Below are 16,688 nucleotides of genomic sequence, written 5' to 3'. Positions count from 1 at the left end.
TCCACCCAAAGAAATAATGGAAGTAAAGAAAAATAAAAGTTTTTTGGTAAGTCGATTTAGACATAAATTATTGGTGGAAAAAACATATATCCCCTTCTACTTTAAAAGCTTTTGTATTTTCCAACAAACTGGTCCTGTCCCAATATTCATGAATTCTAGATACAATAACAACCCTAGTTCAGTAGATACTAGGGCACCAATCAGCCTGGAAAATGAATCTATACTCCTAAACATACCTTTAAACCATACTAGGGATAAAGCCAACCTTCTTGCTGGAGCAAAAGTCTTTAATCCTGCCACTTGACCCACTAAATGAAACCCTATTTACCACTCTTTTTTACCAGTGGTCAAGAGAAAGTACGAGCACATATAGCAATCATTAGTCATACTACAATGGTCTATCAGTGGCATAAACAGACAACCAATATTAGTACCTCCATCATCTTCCGAGACAGTTGACACCTTTGCAACAATGCAAGCCATGGTGCCCCCATAGAATGACCAGTTCCAGGCAATCTTTACAGGGCCAGCCATAGATGTCATATAATAGAAGTTACAGAACCTGAAACATTAACTTTTAATCCATTACCATACAGAGTCCACATTTAAAGCAAGGCTCACATTAAAATAACTTTGTGATAGGCCATCAATATCAGATCAGTCTGACTTCCCAAACCTCTGATGTTCAGCTGAGCAAAGGGGCTGAGGAACTCACACAGTGAGTGTGCACTCAGTAGTGGTTTTACCTGGCATTGCAGCTCTTCCAGTTCAAGTGATATGTGATGGATTGCCAAATGAATCAGTCCTGTAGTCATTTGATGGGGATTTTTGGGGGGGCCTTTCTACATTATTCTTACATATTAGATTTTTATGCAGGGCAGAGTAAGATCTGCTCAGAAGTTTTTTAGAGGAAGCAAACAAGATTTGTAAATGCAGAATTATGATATTATTTGATTAGGAATTAGGCAACAAAAATATGCACGTGCATCCTTATGATATTGTAAACATTTGAGCTTGACCTTAAAATAATGGAAAGTCATGGTATGCATGTAGCACTCTTCAAGATATCTACAGTAGATTTGTTATGAACAAGTGTGGAGTTTACAACCTTAAAAAAGTTATACGCACTGAAAAGATTGAATGCTTTAATCTTGTTGGATCGCTCACAGCCTCCTGCCATCTAACATAGCAATGTATTACTTATTACTGTTTACAACACCTTTAACCACATCCCAAATGATAATTGTAAATGTTTCCTGCCAGACAGCCATATTTATGACCCTGTTTACCGTTATCTGATGTCAGGGCATTGAAGACAGTAGCTTTATCCTTGTTAAATACCTCTTCTGTTATAGTGATATTTGAGGCATTTTGATCTGGTTGTGATGTGAATTTAAACATTTAAAGGAGTACTCCAATGGAAAACAATCCCATTGATTTCAACAGGATTTTGCTGCTCTTTTCACACGGCAGAATTTCCACGGCGGCAACATCTGCCATGGAAATCCAGGTTCTGGCATCCACAAAAATATTGAAAATGTTCAATAGTTTTGCGGATATCGCAAGGAAATGCATTGCCGTCTATGAGATGGTAATATCCAAGCAGTCCTAGTACCGGCCATCATGTCCTGCTGGTGCTCCGCTGTCTGTGAAATGTTGGCACAAAGATTTTCTATGCGGACATTCCACCGCGTAAACATAGGATTACGGGAAAATACAGCCCCCTATCACTCTTTGTAAAGCTTATCTTAGTCTACTGAGGCCCAGTAGTTCACTGCTAGGAAGCAATAAGCAGTATTGTGTATTAGTAGGTGCTGTGTATACTGCGATTGAGAAGGAATAGCTGTGCAGAGATAAAGGTCACCCAGAAGTTAAAAGTCTCCAGGCAATCTGTAAGTAGTAAAACAAAAGTTTGGAGATTGGTGGAGATTTTTTTTTTTTTTTTTTAGAAAAAGAACTTTGGTAAATAGGAATTGTATACACACACTTATTGTCATAAAATTACACACCAAGGAGTTGTTGGAATAGAATGAAACTGTATATTTGTAAATGTAATGATGATATACAGTATGGAAGTGATTACAATGTTATAGTGACAGAATACGTTTATGGGTAAAAACTGTCAAGTTTAATAGAGGATATAATACTCTATTATACTGCCTATAGCATTATAGAACATCTGATGTACTCTGATTTTATTACAAGCAAGAGGCTCATATTATGATGCCTTTCTTTCTTTAATGATTCAAATAGCAGCAAACAAACAGTTAACATAGTGCAAAGAAAAAAGGGTTTTAGATAGTAACAGGTGTGCTATTGGATAATGGTTCCACCAATCAGTATGCAGCACAGGTGATATAATGTCCAGGTAACACAGCATCTCCCTCTTTCTTTGCTGCTCTGGTCAAAGATAAGTACCTGTATTTTATTCAAATTCATGTAAAACCTTATTATTATATTTATCTATATACACCAATTCCGCTACTTAACATATTCCCTATATCTTTTTCCTTACACTATCTGTTACTGGGCAGATTTTATTTTCGCTGTCACAGCTCTGCTCGCGTGCGCTGTTGCGAGGCAGATCCCGGTCTTCGAGCTTGACGCGATCTCGTCAAGTCTCGCGAGAGTACGCTACTAATTGTCCCATATACTTGCGCTTGTCAGCACCAGTCAGAAGCGCTGACTCCCCTGTCAAAGGCAACTCTCCGGCTCCTGTCATACCAGCCTCCGTCAGAGGCAACACTCCGGCTCCCCTATCAAAACTTCTGTCACAGACAATACGCTAGCTCTCCTGTCATACAGCTCCTGTCACAAGCACTTCGCTAGCTCTCCTGTCAGACGCCGGCTCTTCAGTCAGAAACGGCGCTTTCCTGTCATAAGGGTACTCTAACTATACTGTACAGTACAATCCTTTTATTAACCTCTGGTTATTCTATCTAACACCAGAAGGCATTTATTGATTTAGTTTGGTATACCAGCAGTAAATATACTTATATATATATATATATATTCCTCCCACTTCTGTCTCCAACTATTCATAATCATGACAGAGGAGGATACTGCTAGGAATTCTCCCTTACCTATCTTCCCCCCTGGAGATAAGGATATCCACTATGCCTTGGATGAGCATATTAAAAATGTAGTTGATAATTCTGTTTCCACATCTGTTAGTGCAGCTGTACAATCAGCTATGGGTTCCTTACAGGAATCAATCACAAAATCATTAGCTATGGTAGCATCTCTAAGTACCCATTCCAGTACTAAAAAGAAACGTCCTTCTACCCCATCCGACATTTTTTGGTCGGCAGAGGATTCTACCTCAGGTCTGGCTAAAGGACTAAAAGTTTCTGGCAAACATTCTAAAAAGAGGCATCATTGCAAGACCGATCCTCCCGCTCCCAAAAAAGCAGCTATATATACAGAGGATCAGGCACATAGTTCTCATGCGCCTAAAAAAGGCAGCGTTCATAAAGGTTCGCACCATAAGCACCATATTCCCTCGGCTCGCGAGGAGTTAATTCTTAACCTCCCTGGCGGTATGATTCTGTCTGGAAATTTGTACCAAAAGCGGTACAATTTTTTTAACTGAATTTCACATCTCCCTCCGCCCATTTCACATCTCCCCTGTCACATTCCCCCTCTCCCTTGTCACATCCCCCGTCACATTCTGCCCCCTCCTTGTCACATTCTCCCCCCTCCTTGTCACATTTTCCCCCCTCCTTGTCACATTCTCCCCCCTCCTTGTCACATTCTTCCCCTGTCACATTCCCCCCCTTGTCACATTCCCCCCCTGTCACATTCCCCCCCCTTGTCACATTCCCCCCCTGTCACATTCCCCCCCTTGTCACATTCCCCCCCCTTGTCACATTCCCCCCCTTGTCACATTCCCCCCCCCTTGTCACATTCCCCCCCTGTCACATTGCCCCCCTTGTTACATTCCCCCCCGTCACATTCCCCCCTCTCACATTCCCCCCCTGTCACATTCCCCCCTCTGTCACATTCCCCCCCCAGTCACATTCCCCCCTCTGTCACATTCCCCCCCCTCTGTCACCTTCTTGTCCTGCAGCAGTATACACTAGGTTTGCCGGGCAGATTTCAAACCAAGTGTATTTGCTGCAGAACAAGCCCTTTCCCCTTCAGCCAATCACAGGCTTTACACCACTGCGGCCTGTGATTGGCTGAAAAGTGAAAGGTCCTAGAAGATGAATAGTGAAGAGAGGACACCCCGGACCGCATGGAGGGGAACGGCATCTTCAGGGATCGGGATTAGGTGAGCAAAAGTTTTTTTTATTTTACTACTTCTTCCTTTTACACTTAGCTCAGTGTTTTTCTAACAGGGGGCCTCCAGCTGTTGTGAAACTACTACTCCCAGCATGCCCGGAAAGCCTTTGGCTGTTCGGGCATGCTGAGAGTTGTAGTTTTGCAACAGCTGGAGGCCCCCTGGTAGGGAAACACTGACTTTTAGTATTTTTCTTTACCTGCTCTGGCCGGCCCCCGCAACGGGAGCCGACCAGAGCAGATAATCGCATGTTTTCCCGGGGACCGCATCGCTATATCGCATTGCTTTTGCGATATATCGTGCAGCCCGGCCGGGAACTCTGCAATTCTACCCCGAGCGTGACTCGGGGTTACCGATCCTAGCAGGGAAAGTTAACCCCGAGTCACGCTCGGGAATACCGCTCAGGAGGTTAAGCGAGTTAAAAAAGCCTCTTGGAGGCAAAAGCCAGATTCCTATGTTACCTCCTCATCTTCCAGTGAAACATCTTCAGATGAGTCTGTAGATCAAGCCACCTCTGACTCAGAATATGAAGACCTGTCAGAACAGGATGATGACTCCCATGCCACCAGTAAAAAGTCAGACTCAGTAGCCTTAGATTTTAGGGGTGTACCATTTTTTACCCCTGATAATATTATACATCCCCGCTCAGGAGAATGGGCTCCACAACCCCATGTGGAAACATTTTTATGCTCTTGGCTTAGAAAGCCGTTAGATAAAGCAGACAGAAATAAAATGAGGGCTGAATGTCCTAGACCTACGCTACCTAAAAAACTCTCCCAAACTCCTGAACTGGACCCTATTATTACCAAATATTTACAGAAAATGGGCAATAATCCCAGGAAGGGTATTGATCGCTCATTTAGATTCTGTCAAGAAAGGTTTCTAGATCTACTGGGTCCCCTCACCAGAATAGTTGACATGTCCGAAGAAGCTGCTGCTTCTGGACAACCAATTAACGTAGAAATAATGCGAGGCTATGCCCATAGGGCAATATGTTTATTCGGAAAAATGAATGCAGCCTTTTGCAGTGAGAGAAGACGTGCTATTCTTCTCAAACTGGATCCCCAACTCATGCATTTAGCAAATACAGAACCGGACTCTATGTCCGAAGGACTCCTCTTTGGGGATTCCTTCATCAAAGAAATATCAAAATATGTAGGATTGTTTTCGTCGCTAGACAAAGCACAAACTTCCCTGAAGAAAGTATTCCATAGAATTTTTTTTGGCAGGGCCGGGAAAGGACGGGGCCGCTTCCCCGGCCGCCGAAATCAAGACAGACAACAGTACAGAGGTCTCTCCTACACAGACAGAAATTATCAAGGATCCACCTCATACCAGAACACACCCTTCTTTCCATCAAGAGGAAGACCATGGAGGGCAAGGGGTCATCGCGGATTTCCTAGATCAAGACCTTCTACAGGTAAGCCTAACTCACCCTGTTTCTTCCCAAGTTCCATTAGGAGGCAGACTAACCCATTTTTTCCAAGCTTGGCAGGCTATCACCTCAGATTCATGGATCCTAAACACCATACTAGGGTATCAAACAGACTTCTGGCAGATTCCAGTTCAAGAAAGACTTCCTCGTCCCATAATCTTCTCTCAAGAAGATCACGATCTCGTGCAATCTTGGATCTCCATCTCAAGGGAGCAATTTATCCAGTCCCTCCTCAATCTCAAGGTTTCCTCAGCAACCTCTTTTTGGTCAAAAAGAAGGACGGCGGTCACAGATCGGTAATAAACCTGAGAGACCTAAATTATTTTGTGAAGTACCAACACTTCAAGATGGAGGGCATCCATCTCTTAAAATATTTTTTGATCAAGGATGACTGGATGGTCAAAATAGACCTAAAAGATGCCTACTTGACAGTACCTGTGCATCCTTCACATCATCCATACCTCCAATTTCTATGGAAGGACCACAAATGGCAGTTTCAGAGTCATCCATTTGGACTGTCCTCAGCTCCCTGGTGCTTTACAAAGCTGTTAAAACCAGTGGTAGCAATATTGAGGAGCAGAGGAGTACGTCTCATAATTTCCTTGGACGACATCCTCATTATGGCCCAAACTCTACACTTGATCAACCTGCATACGCAATGGACTCTGTCACCCTTCACCAATCTGGGTTTCCTTATCAACACCAAAAAATCTCTATTAACCCCTTCAAAGGAGGTAGAATTCTTGGGTTTTTCAATCAATACCCAATTGGTTCTCCTAAGCCTTCCCAACAGAAAACTATCATTAATTCGGAAAGAAATTCGGTCAATCTTGAACAAGAAACTAATTTCTCTGAGGAGCTTAGCTCGCATAGTGGGTCTTCTATCAGCCTCTATATTTCCAGCACCACTTCACTACAGAGCTCTCCAATGCCTCAAGGCTCAACACCTAAGAGAGGGTCTATCATACTCAGACCAGGTGACTCTGAATTCAGACACCAAAGAGGAACTCTTATGGTGGTTACATCACATTCAAGAATGGAATGGGAAAGCCATTTTCAATTCCATTCCAGACCATATTCTAGAATCGGATGCCAGTCGCCTTGGTTGGGGCGTTCGTTGTGGTCATCTATCCACAGGTGGCAAATGGTCAGAAGGAGAAGCCACCTTACACATAAATTGCCTGGAACTTCTGGTGAGCTTCTTTGCCCTCAAAAGTTTCGCGAGAGACAAATCTCATTGTTGTATCCTCTTGAAGATGGACAACATTTCAGCGGTACAATACATAAACCGCCTTGGGGGCACCAAATCAAAACCCTTAGCGAACATCGCCAAAGAAATTTGGCCCTTTTGCCTAGACAAGAATATTGTCCTCAAGGCAGAATACCTACCGGGTCTCTCCAACATTGTTGCAGATTGGAATTCCCGATATTTAATCAACAACAGCGACTGGAAACTTGACCATCAGATATTTCTCCAAATCAACTCTTTATGGGGTCCCCTTTCAATAGACCTTTTTGCTTCCCGCCTCAATCGCTAGATCCCTCAATTCTTCAGCTGGCGACCCGATCCCGAAGCTCTGGGGGTGGACGCCTTCCTCCAATTCTGGCCTCCATCCACCCTTTATGCTTTCCCTCCTTTTGCGCTAATTTCGAGGGTTCTTCTTCACACTCAAATTCATCAGTCAACACTAGTCATTATAACTCCGTGGTGGCCAACCCAATCATGGTTCCCACAGATTCTGGGGATGGTAATAGATTTTCCTCGGATCCTTCCACATTACCACACAATTCTTCAGGACCTGGAGGGGCATCCTCATCCTTTAATCACTTCAAATCTTCTTTCTCTTGTAGTATGGCTGATCTCCAGTCAACAAATATTAATTCAGAATTTTCGCAAGCTACTAGAGACATCCTCTCCGAGGCGTGGGTTTCGGGAACCAGATCTGTTTACGGATCAGCCTAGAGAATTTGGTCTCATTGGTGCATGCAACGGGATTTGGATCCCGTACATGCATCTGTAGCCAACATTATGAATTTCCTTTTCTTTTGAATCCGGTAAGGCATATCGCACAATCAACGTTTATCGTTCTGCGATCTCTTTTCATCATCCTCCTATAGACTCTATTCCAGTCGGCCAACATCCTCTAATTCGCAAAATCATGAAAGGCATTAAATTCAAATGCCCTCCGTGCCCCAGATATCATTCCACTTGGGATGTTACGTTGATTTTTGACCTATTCAAATCTTGGGAGGACAATGACCTCCTTTCCCTTAAGCTTTTATCTTTTAAGCTTACTGTCCTTTTATGTGTTATCTCTATTAAAAGGATCTCAGGTGTCAAAGCGTTAGACTTATCTCACAGAACTTTTTCACCTCATGGGGTCACCTTTGCCATTCATAGACATACGAAAACCAATCTTCAATCGGTTTTCTAGCCGGCATTTCCTCATGATTATAAATTATGCGTAGTTCGTTGTCTCAAAACTTTTGAACAAAAAACTTTACCATTGAGACATACTGATAAATCCCAATTGCTCATATCATATTGCAAACCTTTCCTTCCCGTCTCTTCTCCCACCTTGGCTAGATGGGTCAAAAATACTATGCAATTAGCCGGCATCAACATTTCTCAATTTGGCGCACACTCCACCAGAGGAGCCATGTCCACTAAAGCTTTTCAGTCAGGAATCTCTTTGTCTGATATTCTTAAGACAGCTGATTGGTCCTCAGAGTCCACATTCAAAAATGTTTACTTTCATCCTGATTCTCACATATCTCACAATATTCTCTAGTCATGTTATTTTATGCTTTGATCACTATGTTATATAACTTTAAACTGGCATTATAATTGCTTGTAATAACATTTTTGATTTTCCTAGTTTTAATGAAGGAAAATATGGATTTTATTAAAGACAAGAGGCTAGTATGATCCCACCCTTAAACTCCCACCCTATCACGATATATATTTTGTCTTCCTACAGCTTCATAGACTCCTCATTGTTGGACTCCATCCATTTCTGTTCTTGTTTCCTTCGGGGATCCTCTTAGATTACACCAAGCCTTCGCCTGAAGATGTTTTCAAGATTCCCATCTGAGATTTCTCGTTGCAGTAGTTATGTTATCTGTTTTACTTACCTTCATTCCACTTCACATCGAAGAAAGAGGGAGATGCTGTGTTACATGGACATTATATCACCTGTGCTGCATACTGATTGGTGGAACCATTATCCAATAGCACACCTGTTACTATCTAAAACCCTTTTTTCTTTGCACTATGTTAACTGTTTGTTTGCTGCTATTTGAATCAGTGAAGAAAGAAAGGCATTATAATACTCGCCTCTTGTCTTTAATAAAATCCATATTTTCCTTCATTAAAACTAGGAAAATCTCAAATTGTGTAAAGTCAAATACACTCCATCAGCAAATAACAAACCAAAACATAATCTTAATTTATACCTTAAAAAAAAAAAAAAAGTATTAAATACTTGTACAATCAAGTCATAAGAAATTAGGTCTGGTCCATAAGGCTAGGGGAGGTATATGATACTTGTCCATAGAAACCTGGTTATGTCCCTGGTACTTCCTATCCCACTACACCCTATGCCTAGATACTGCCCTAAAAAAGCATATTTGCAGTCTGACAGGTCAAGGAGGAGTTTCAATATGATAGAGTCCCTTCTGTATGAGCGAAAATTATCCTGCTGAAAAATGCCAGTTGGAAGCCCTGCCGCCATGCAGGGCCGTTTGAAGGAATTTGGGGGCCCCAAGCAAAATGGACATGGAGGCCCTCCCCTCCTTGATGTTCACGCACGTCACGCTCTAGGGCCGGCATCAGGACATTGTAACGCTGGCCCTTGAATTCTGGGAGTGTGACGTGAGCGAACGTCGATACGAGGCCCCCACATTAGCTGCAGCAGTTCCCCCACATTAGGTGCAGCAGAGTTCCCCCCACATTAGGTGCAGTGTAGCTCCCCCACATTAGGTGCAGTATAGCTCCCCAACATTAGGTGCAGTATAGTTCCCCACAATAGGTGCAGTATAGCTCCCCCACATTACGTGCAGTATAGCTCTCCCACATTACATGCAGTATAGTTCTCCACATTAGGTGCAGTAAAGTTCTCCACATTAGGTGCAGTATAGTTCTCCACATTAGGTGCAGTATAGTTTTCCACATTAGGTGCAGTATAGTTCTCCACATTAGGTGCAGTATAGTTCCTCCCACATAACGTGCAGTATAGTTCCCCCTACATTAGGTGCGGTATAGTTTCCCCCACATTAGGGGCAGTATAGTTCTCCACATTAGGTGCAGTATATCTCCCCCACATTAGGTGCAGTATAGTTCCCCCACAGTAGGCGCAATATAGTTCCCCCACATTAGGTGCAGTATAGTTCCCCAACATTAGGTGCAGTACAGTTCCCCACATTAGGTGCAGTATATAGTCCCCCACATTAGGTGCAGTATATAGTCCCCCACATTAGGCACAGTATAGTTCCCCACATTAGGTGCAGTACAGTTCCCCACATTAGGTGCAGTATAGTTCCCCCATATTAGGTGCAGTATAGTTTCCCCACATTAGGTCCAGTATAGTTCCCCCACATTAGGTGTAGTATACTTCCCCCACATTAGGTGCAGTATAGATCCCCCAAATTAGGTGCAGTACATAGTCACCCACATTACGTGCTGTATATAGTCCCCCACATTAGGTGCAGTATATTCCCCCCACAGACATACAGCCTTCAGCCATATACAGTGTATGGCTGGAGGCTGTATGAATGTTTACTGCCCCACTTCAGTATTCTGACCACCGCTCCGGGGTCACGATCTACTGCTATGGCCCATAGCCTATGATCGTGACCCCGTAGCGGTGGTTGGATTACTGAAGATGACGTGCCACTGCCCGCTGGTCCCTTACCTACCATGCGCGCGCGTCCTCCTCACCGCTCCGCTTCGCTCTGTTGCCATGGGCGCATGCACGGGACGTCAGTGACGTTCCTGCGTACACTACTTCCCGTCGGTCCCTGAGTTTTTAAAGTTAATGCGGGGCCAGCGGCCGCACAGAGGTAACAGGGGCATCCTTGTGTTCCGAAAAGATTTTTCGGGACACAGGGATGTCCTTAACCCCTTAAGGACGCAGGACGTAAATGTACGTCCTGGTGCGGTGGTACTTAACGCACCAGGATGTACATTTACGTCCTGTACATAACCGCGGGCATTGGAGCGATGCCCGGGTCATGCGCGGCTGATCCCGGCTGCTGATCGCCAGGAACCCGCCGGCAATGGCCTACGCCCGCGAGCTCGCCTCTGTCCGGCTCCCGGCGTCTTCTGCTCTGGTCTGAGATCGAGCAGACCAGAGCAGAAGATAACCGATAACACTGATCTGTTCTATGCCTATACATAGAACAGATCAGTATTAGCAATCATGGTATTGCTATGAATAGTCCCCTATGGGGATTATTCAAGTGTAAAAAAAAAAGTAAAATAAATGTAAAATTAAAAGTAAAAAAAAAGTGAAAAATCCCCTCCCCCAATAAAAAAGTAAAAAGTTAGTTTTTTCCTATTTTACCCCCAAAAAGCGTAAAAAATCAATTTAATAGACATCTTTGGTATTGACGCATGTGTAAATGTCCGATCTATTAAAATAAAATGTTAATGATCCCGTATGGTGAACGTAAAAAAAAACGTAAAAACAAAAGTACAAAATTGCTACTTTTTTAATACATTTTGTTAAAAAAATAATTATAAAAAATGTATTAAAAGTTTTTTATATGCAAATGTGGTGTAAAAAAGTACAGATCATGGCGCAAAAAATGAGCCCTCATTCCGCCGCTTATACGGAAAAATTAAAAAGTTATAGGTCATCAAAATAAAGGGATTATAAACGTACTAATTTGGTTAAAAAGTTTGTGATTTTTTTTTAAGCACAACAATAATATAAAAGTAAGTAATAATGGGTATCATTTTAATTGTATTGACCATCAGAATAAAGAACACATGTCATTTTTACTGTAAATTGTACGGTATGAAAACGAAACCTTCCAAAATTAGTAAAAGTGCGTTTTTCTTTTTAATTTCCCCACAAAAATAGTGTTTTTTGGTTGCGCCATACATTTTATGATATAATGAGTGATATCATTACAAAGGACAACTGTTCATGCAAAAAACAAGCCCTCATACTAGTCTGTGGATGAAAATATAAAAGAGTTATGATTTTTAGAAGGCGAGGAGGAAAAAACGAAAATGTAAAAATGAAATTGTTCTTAAGGCCAAAATGGGCTGAGTCCTTAAGGGGTTAATAGTGATAGGGGGAATTGCCCTGTCACTACAGGATTGGCAAGCACCGGCTCTACTCGGGGCCCCCCAGTCAGCTCGGGGCCCTAAGCAATTGCTTGGTTTGCCTGTCCTGTAGCAACAGGCCTGCCACCATGAGAAGCAACACATGTGACTGCAGGATGTTCCTCACAAATTTCCAAGTTGTTAGTGTCCCTTGTGTCACTACTAGAGGTGACAGACTGTCTTAGGTGATGATGACTCCTAGGATCATCACACCAGCAGGTGGGGCAGTGTGTCAGTCCACAGCAAAGTCAGGATTGAAGTGCTCACCATGAGGCCGCTACACTCAAACCCAAGTATCATTGGATCTCAACCAGAAAGTGAATTTATCACTAAAGTTACAGGCAAAGGTTAAAGTAATAATCACCCTCGAATCACCCTCTTTTGGGACAAGTTGAACTTTTCACTAGCCATCTTTATTGTGTAAAATAAATGTGCAGCTCACTTGGATGAATTGGAATATATATACCCAAGGTTACTGATGTTGTCTTCACCCAGAAAGGCCAAAATATTAGGAAAATTGAAATAATTAATAAAAATTTATCAAAGAAATAATAAAATAGCACTCCACTTGCGGTGAAATATAGGGGAAAATGTTATTCTTGCAATCCAAAAATTATATATGTGACGTTTCGGTCAAAAATGAATTACATACCAGTCCTCAAAGGTATATATAGAATAGAAATGGATCCAGTTACAATAAAAATAATGAATTTATTCACATAAAATTTGATAATAAAATAGATTATTATAAGCCTCCAAACATCCTAGCAGGGCACGTGCATCGGGTGAAGGAGCTTATCAGTATACAATAGAAATCTTGGATAAAAATAATGCCAACTAATGATAGTGTTAGTCCAATGGTAGATATCACTCGCAATGATGTCGATATTGTGGTTGGAGTTAGATATGTACATATATAAAGTATATATATATAGATATTGATATAAAAAGTACATTGGTAGCGCAATGGAAGTTCAGAAATCGTTAATAGAATTAATACATCAGTAGCGCAGTAAAAGTTCCAGAATGCAGTATGTCAATAGAGATGTCGCGAATTGTTCGATCCGCCCCCTATACTTTAATATTGCAGTAAACTTTGACCCTGTGAGTCAGAGTCAGCAGACACATTACAGCCAATCAGCAGCAGTCCCTCCCTTCCAGACCCTCCTACCTCTTGCACGGACACCATTTTACCCTCATTCAGCATGCTGCAGGCTTAGGAAGTCGAGGGTAAGAGAAGCTGCTCCTGCTGTATAGGGAAAGCGATAGCTAGGTTGCTGCTAGGTGGTGTATTCAGGGTCCAGTTTACTTCTAAAGTACTAGTGTAACATCTGCTTTAAGGACAGCACCCAAAAAAGCCCTTTTTAGGGCTGAAAGATATTAGTCCTGGTTGGGAGGGAGCCGCTGGTTAAAAGGGGTACTCCAGAATCAAACTTAAGTTCCTTCAAGCAACTAACTACTACAGTATTCAAAGGGCTGAAAGATATCAGTCCGTGTGTCTTGCAACAGCTGGAGGCACCCTGGTTGGGAGGGAACCACTGGTTAAAAGGGGTACTCCAGAATCAAACTTAAGTTCCTTCAAGCAACTAACTACTACAGTATTCAAAGGGCTGAAAGATATCAGTCCATGTGTCTTCCAACAGCTGGAGGCACCCTGGTTGGGAGGGAACCGCTGGTTAAAAGGGGTACTCCAGAATCAAACTTAAGTTCCTTCAAGCAACTAACTACTACAGTATTCAAAGGGCTGAAAGATATCAGTCCGTGTGTCTTCCAACAGCTGGAGGCACCCTGATTGGGAGGGAACCACTGGTTAAAAGGGGTACTCCAGAATCAAACTTAAGTTCCTTCAAGCAACTAACTACTACAGTATTCAAAGGGCTGAAAGATATCAGTCCGTGTGTCTTGCAACAGCTGGAGGCACCCTGGTTGGGAGGGAACCACTGGTTAAAAGGGGTACTCCAGAATCAAACTTAATTTCCTTCAAGCAACTAACTACTACAGTATTCAAAGGGCTGAAAGATATCAGTCTGTGTGTCTTGCAAGTTGCAACAGCTGGAGGCACCCTGGTTGGGAGGGAACCGCTAGTTAAAAGGGGTACTCCAGTATAAAACTTAAGTTCCTTCAAGCAACTAACTACTACAGTGTTCAAATGGCTGAAATATATCAGTCCGTGTGTTTTGCAACAGCTGGAGGCACCCTGGTTGGGGACCACTGCTTAAAAGGGGAACTCCGTTGGCAAGCTTTATTGCTCATTGTCACACTAGTGCAAATCACATTAGGTGTGACAGTTGTGCAAATTAAAAAAATATACCTTTTTTGGCTGTTAAATAAAATCAGTTGTCACTGTCAGTTCACGTCACAGTTGCCAGTTTTTTGCCTGCAGGGCACATTGTGTCACCCTAGTGCAAATCACATTAGGTGTGACAGTTGTGCAAATAAAATAAAAAAAATACCTTTTTTGGCTGTTAAATAACATCAGTCGTCACTGTCAGTTCACATCACAGTTGCCATTTTTTTTGCCTGCAGGGCAAATTGTGTCACCCTAGTGCAAATCACATTAGGTGTGACAGTTGTGCAAACTAAAAAAAAAAAAAAACTTTTTTGGCTGTTAAATAAAATCAGTCATCACTGTCAGTTCACGTCACAGTTGCCAGTTTTTTTTGCCTGCAGGGCAAATTGTGTCACCCTAGTGCAAATCCCATTAGGCGTGACAGTTGTGAAAATTTAGCCGAAAAAATGACAGGCAGAGGAAGGCCACCCCGCAGGGGCCGTCGTGGTGCTGGGATTCCCTTTGGCAGTAGAATGGCCAGTGTTCAGAGGCCACGTACCCTGAACCCCCAAAGTTCTGTTGACTTAGTTGACTGGCTATCACAAGACACCCAATCTACTACAGCTTTCGCTCGGAACCTTGATGCACCGTCCTTCTCCTCCTCTAGCTTAGCTTCGAGCACCTCTCATGCTACCACTTGCCCGCCTGCCGCCACCCCCAACACTAGCACCGCAGCAGCTTTACTTGATCCGTCAGAGGAGTTATTTACACATCAGTTTGAAGACATGAGTGATGCGCAACCATTATTGCCAGAGGATGTAGTTAACAGGGATATGTCTCAGTCAGGCAGCATTACACACATGGACGTACGGTATGATGATGATGTTGTACCCGCTGCTGCTTCCTTTCTTGAGGTGTCAGATAGCGGTGAAGGTGTTTATGATGACGATGTGTCCCTGGATGCCACGTGGGTGCCCGCTAGAAGAGAAGAAGAGGGGAAAGTTCAGATGGGGGGGCAGATAGGAGGAGGAGACGAGTTGGAAGCAGGGGGAGGTCGTCGCAAGGAGCTAGTGGCACAGTCAAACAGCATGCATCGGCACCCGGGGTCAGCCAGACAGGATGCCAATCAACGCATGCTGTTGCCACCACCAGAATGCCGTCATCGCAGAGCTCAGCAGTGTGGCATTTTTTTTATGTGTCTGCCTCTGACAACAGCGAGGCCATTTGCAACCTGTGCCAGAAGAAACTGAGTTGTGGGAAGTCCAACACCCACCTAGGCACAATAGCTTTGCGAAGGCACATGATGTCACATCACAAACGCCTATGGGATCAACACGTCAGTACAAGTAGCACACAAAGTTAAAGCCGCCATCCTCCTCCTGGTCCAGCATCTTCAGCGAGGTCAACCACTGCTGCCCTCCTTGCCCCCTCTCAACCATCCGCCTCTCCGTCTCTCGCCTTGAGCAGTTCCTGCTCATCTGCCCACAGTCAGGTGTCTGTCAAGGAGATGTTTGAGCCCGGCGTCTGACAGCTGGCTTGTCGGAACTGCTAGCCCGCCAGCTTTTACCATACAAGCTGGTGGAATCTGAGGCCTTTAAAAAATTTGTAGCCATTGGGACACCGCAGTGGAAGGTACCCGGCCGAAATTTTTTTGCACAAAAGGCAATCCCCAGCCTTTACTCCATTGTGCAAAAGGAAATTATGGCATGCCTGGCACACAGTGAAGGGGCAAGGGTCCATCTGACCACTGATACCTGATCTGCAAAGCATGGTCAGGGCAGGTATATCACCTACACTGCGCATTGGGTAAACCTAGGGACGGCTGCCAAGCATGGAATGCGTGGCTCTGCAGAGGTGTTGGTGACACCGCCATGACTTGCAGGCAGGCCTGCTGCCACCTCCTCTACTCGTCCTACTCCATCCTCTTCCATAACCTCCTCGGCCGAGTCCTTCCACTGCTGTGTCTTGCTCCACATCACCGGCACCCCCCAGCTCTCCAGGTGCTATTCCACATCCCAGATACGGCAGTGTCACGCCATCTTGGGGTTGACTTGCCTCAAAGCGGAGAGTCACACCGCACCAGCACTCCTGTCGGCCCGGAACGCACAGGTGGACCAGTGGCTGACTCCTCACCAACTGGAGATCGGCAAGGTGGTTTGTGACAACGGAACAAATTTGTTGGCGGCATTGAGGTTGGGCAAGTTGACACATGTGCCGTTCATGGCACATGTGTGTAATCTGATTGTACAACGCTTTGTGCTCAAGTATCCAGGCTTACAGGATGTCCTGAACCAGTCCAGGAAGGTGTGTGGCCATTTCAGGCGTTCCTACACGGCCATGGCGCACTTTTGAAAAGGATTTCTTTGTG

Source organism: Hyla sarda, chromosome 3, assembly GCF_029499605.1.
Source record: "Hyla sarda isolate aHylSar1 chromosome 3, aHylSar1.hap1, whole genome shotgun sequence".
Taxonomy (NCBI): Eukaryota; Metazoa; Chordata; class Amphibia; order Anura; family Hylidae; genus Hyla; species Hyla sarda.
The sequence above is the reverse complement of the archived record's forward strand: the minus strand, read 5'-3'. Positions refer to the sequence as shown.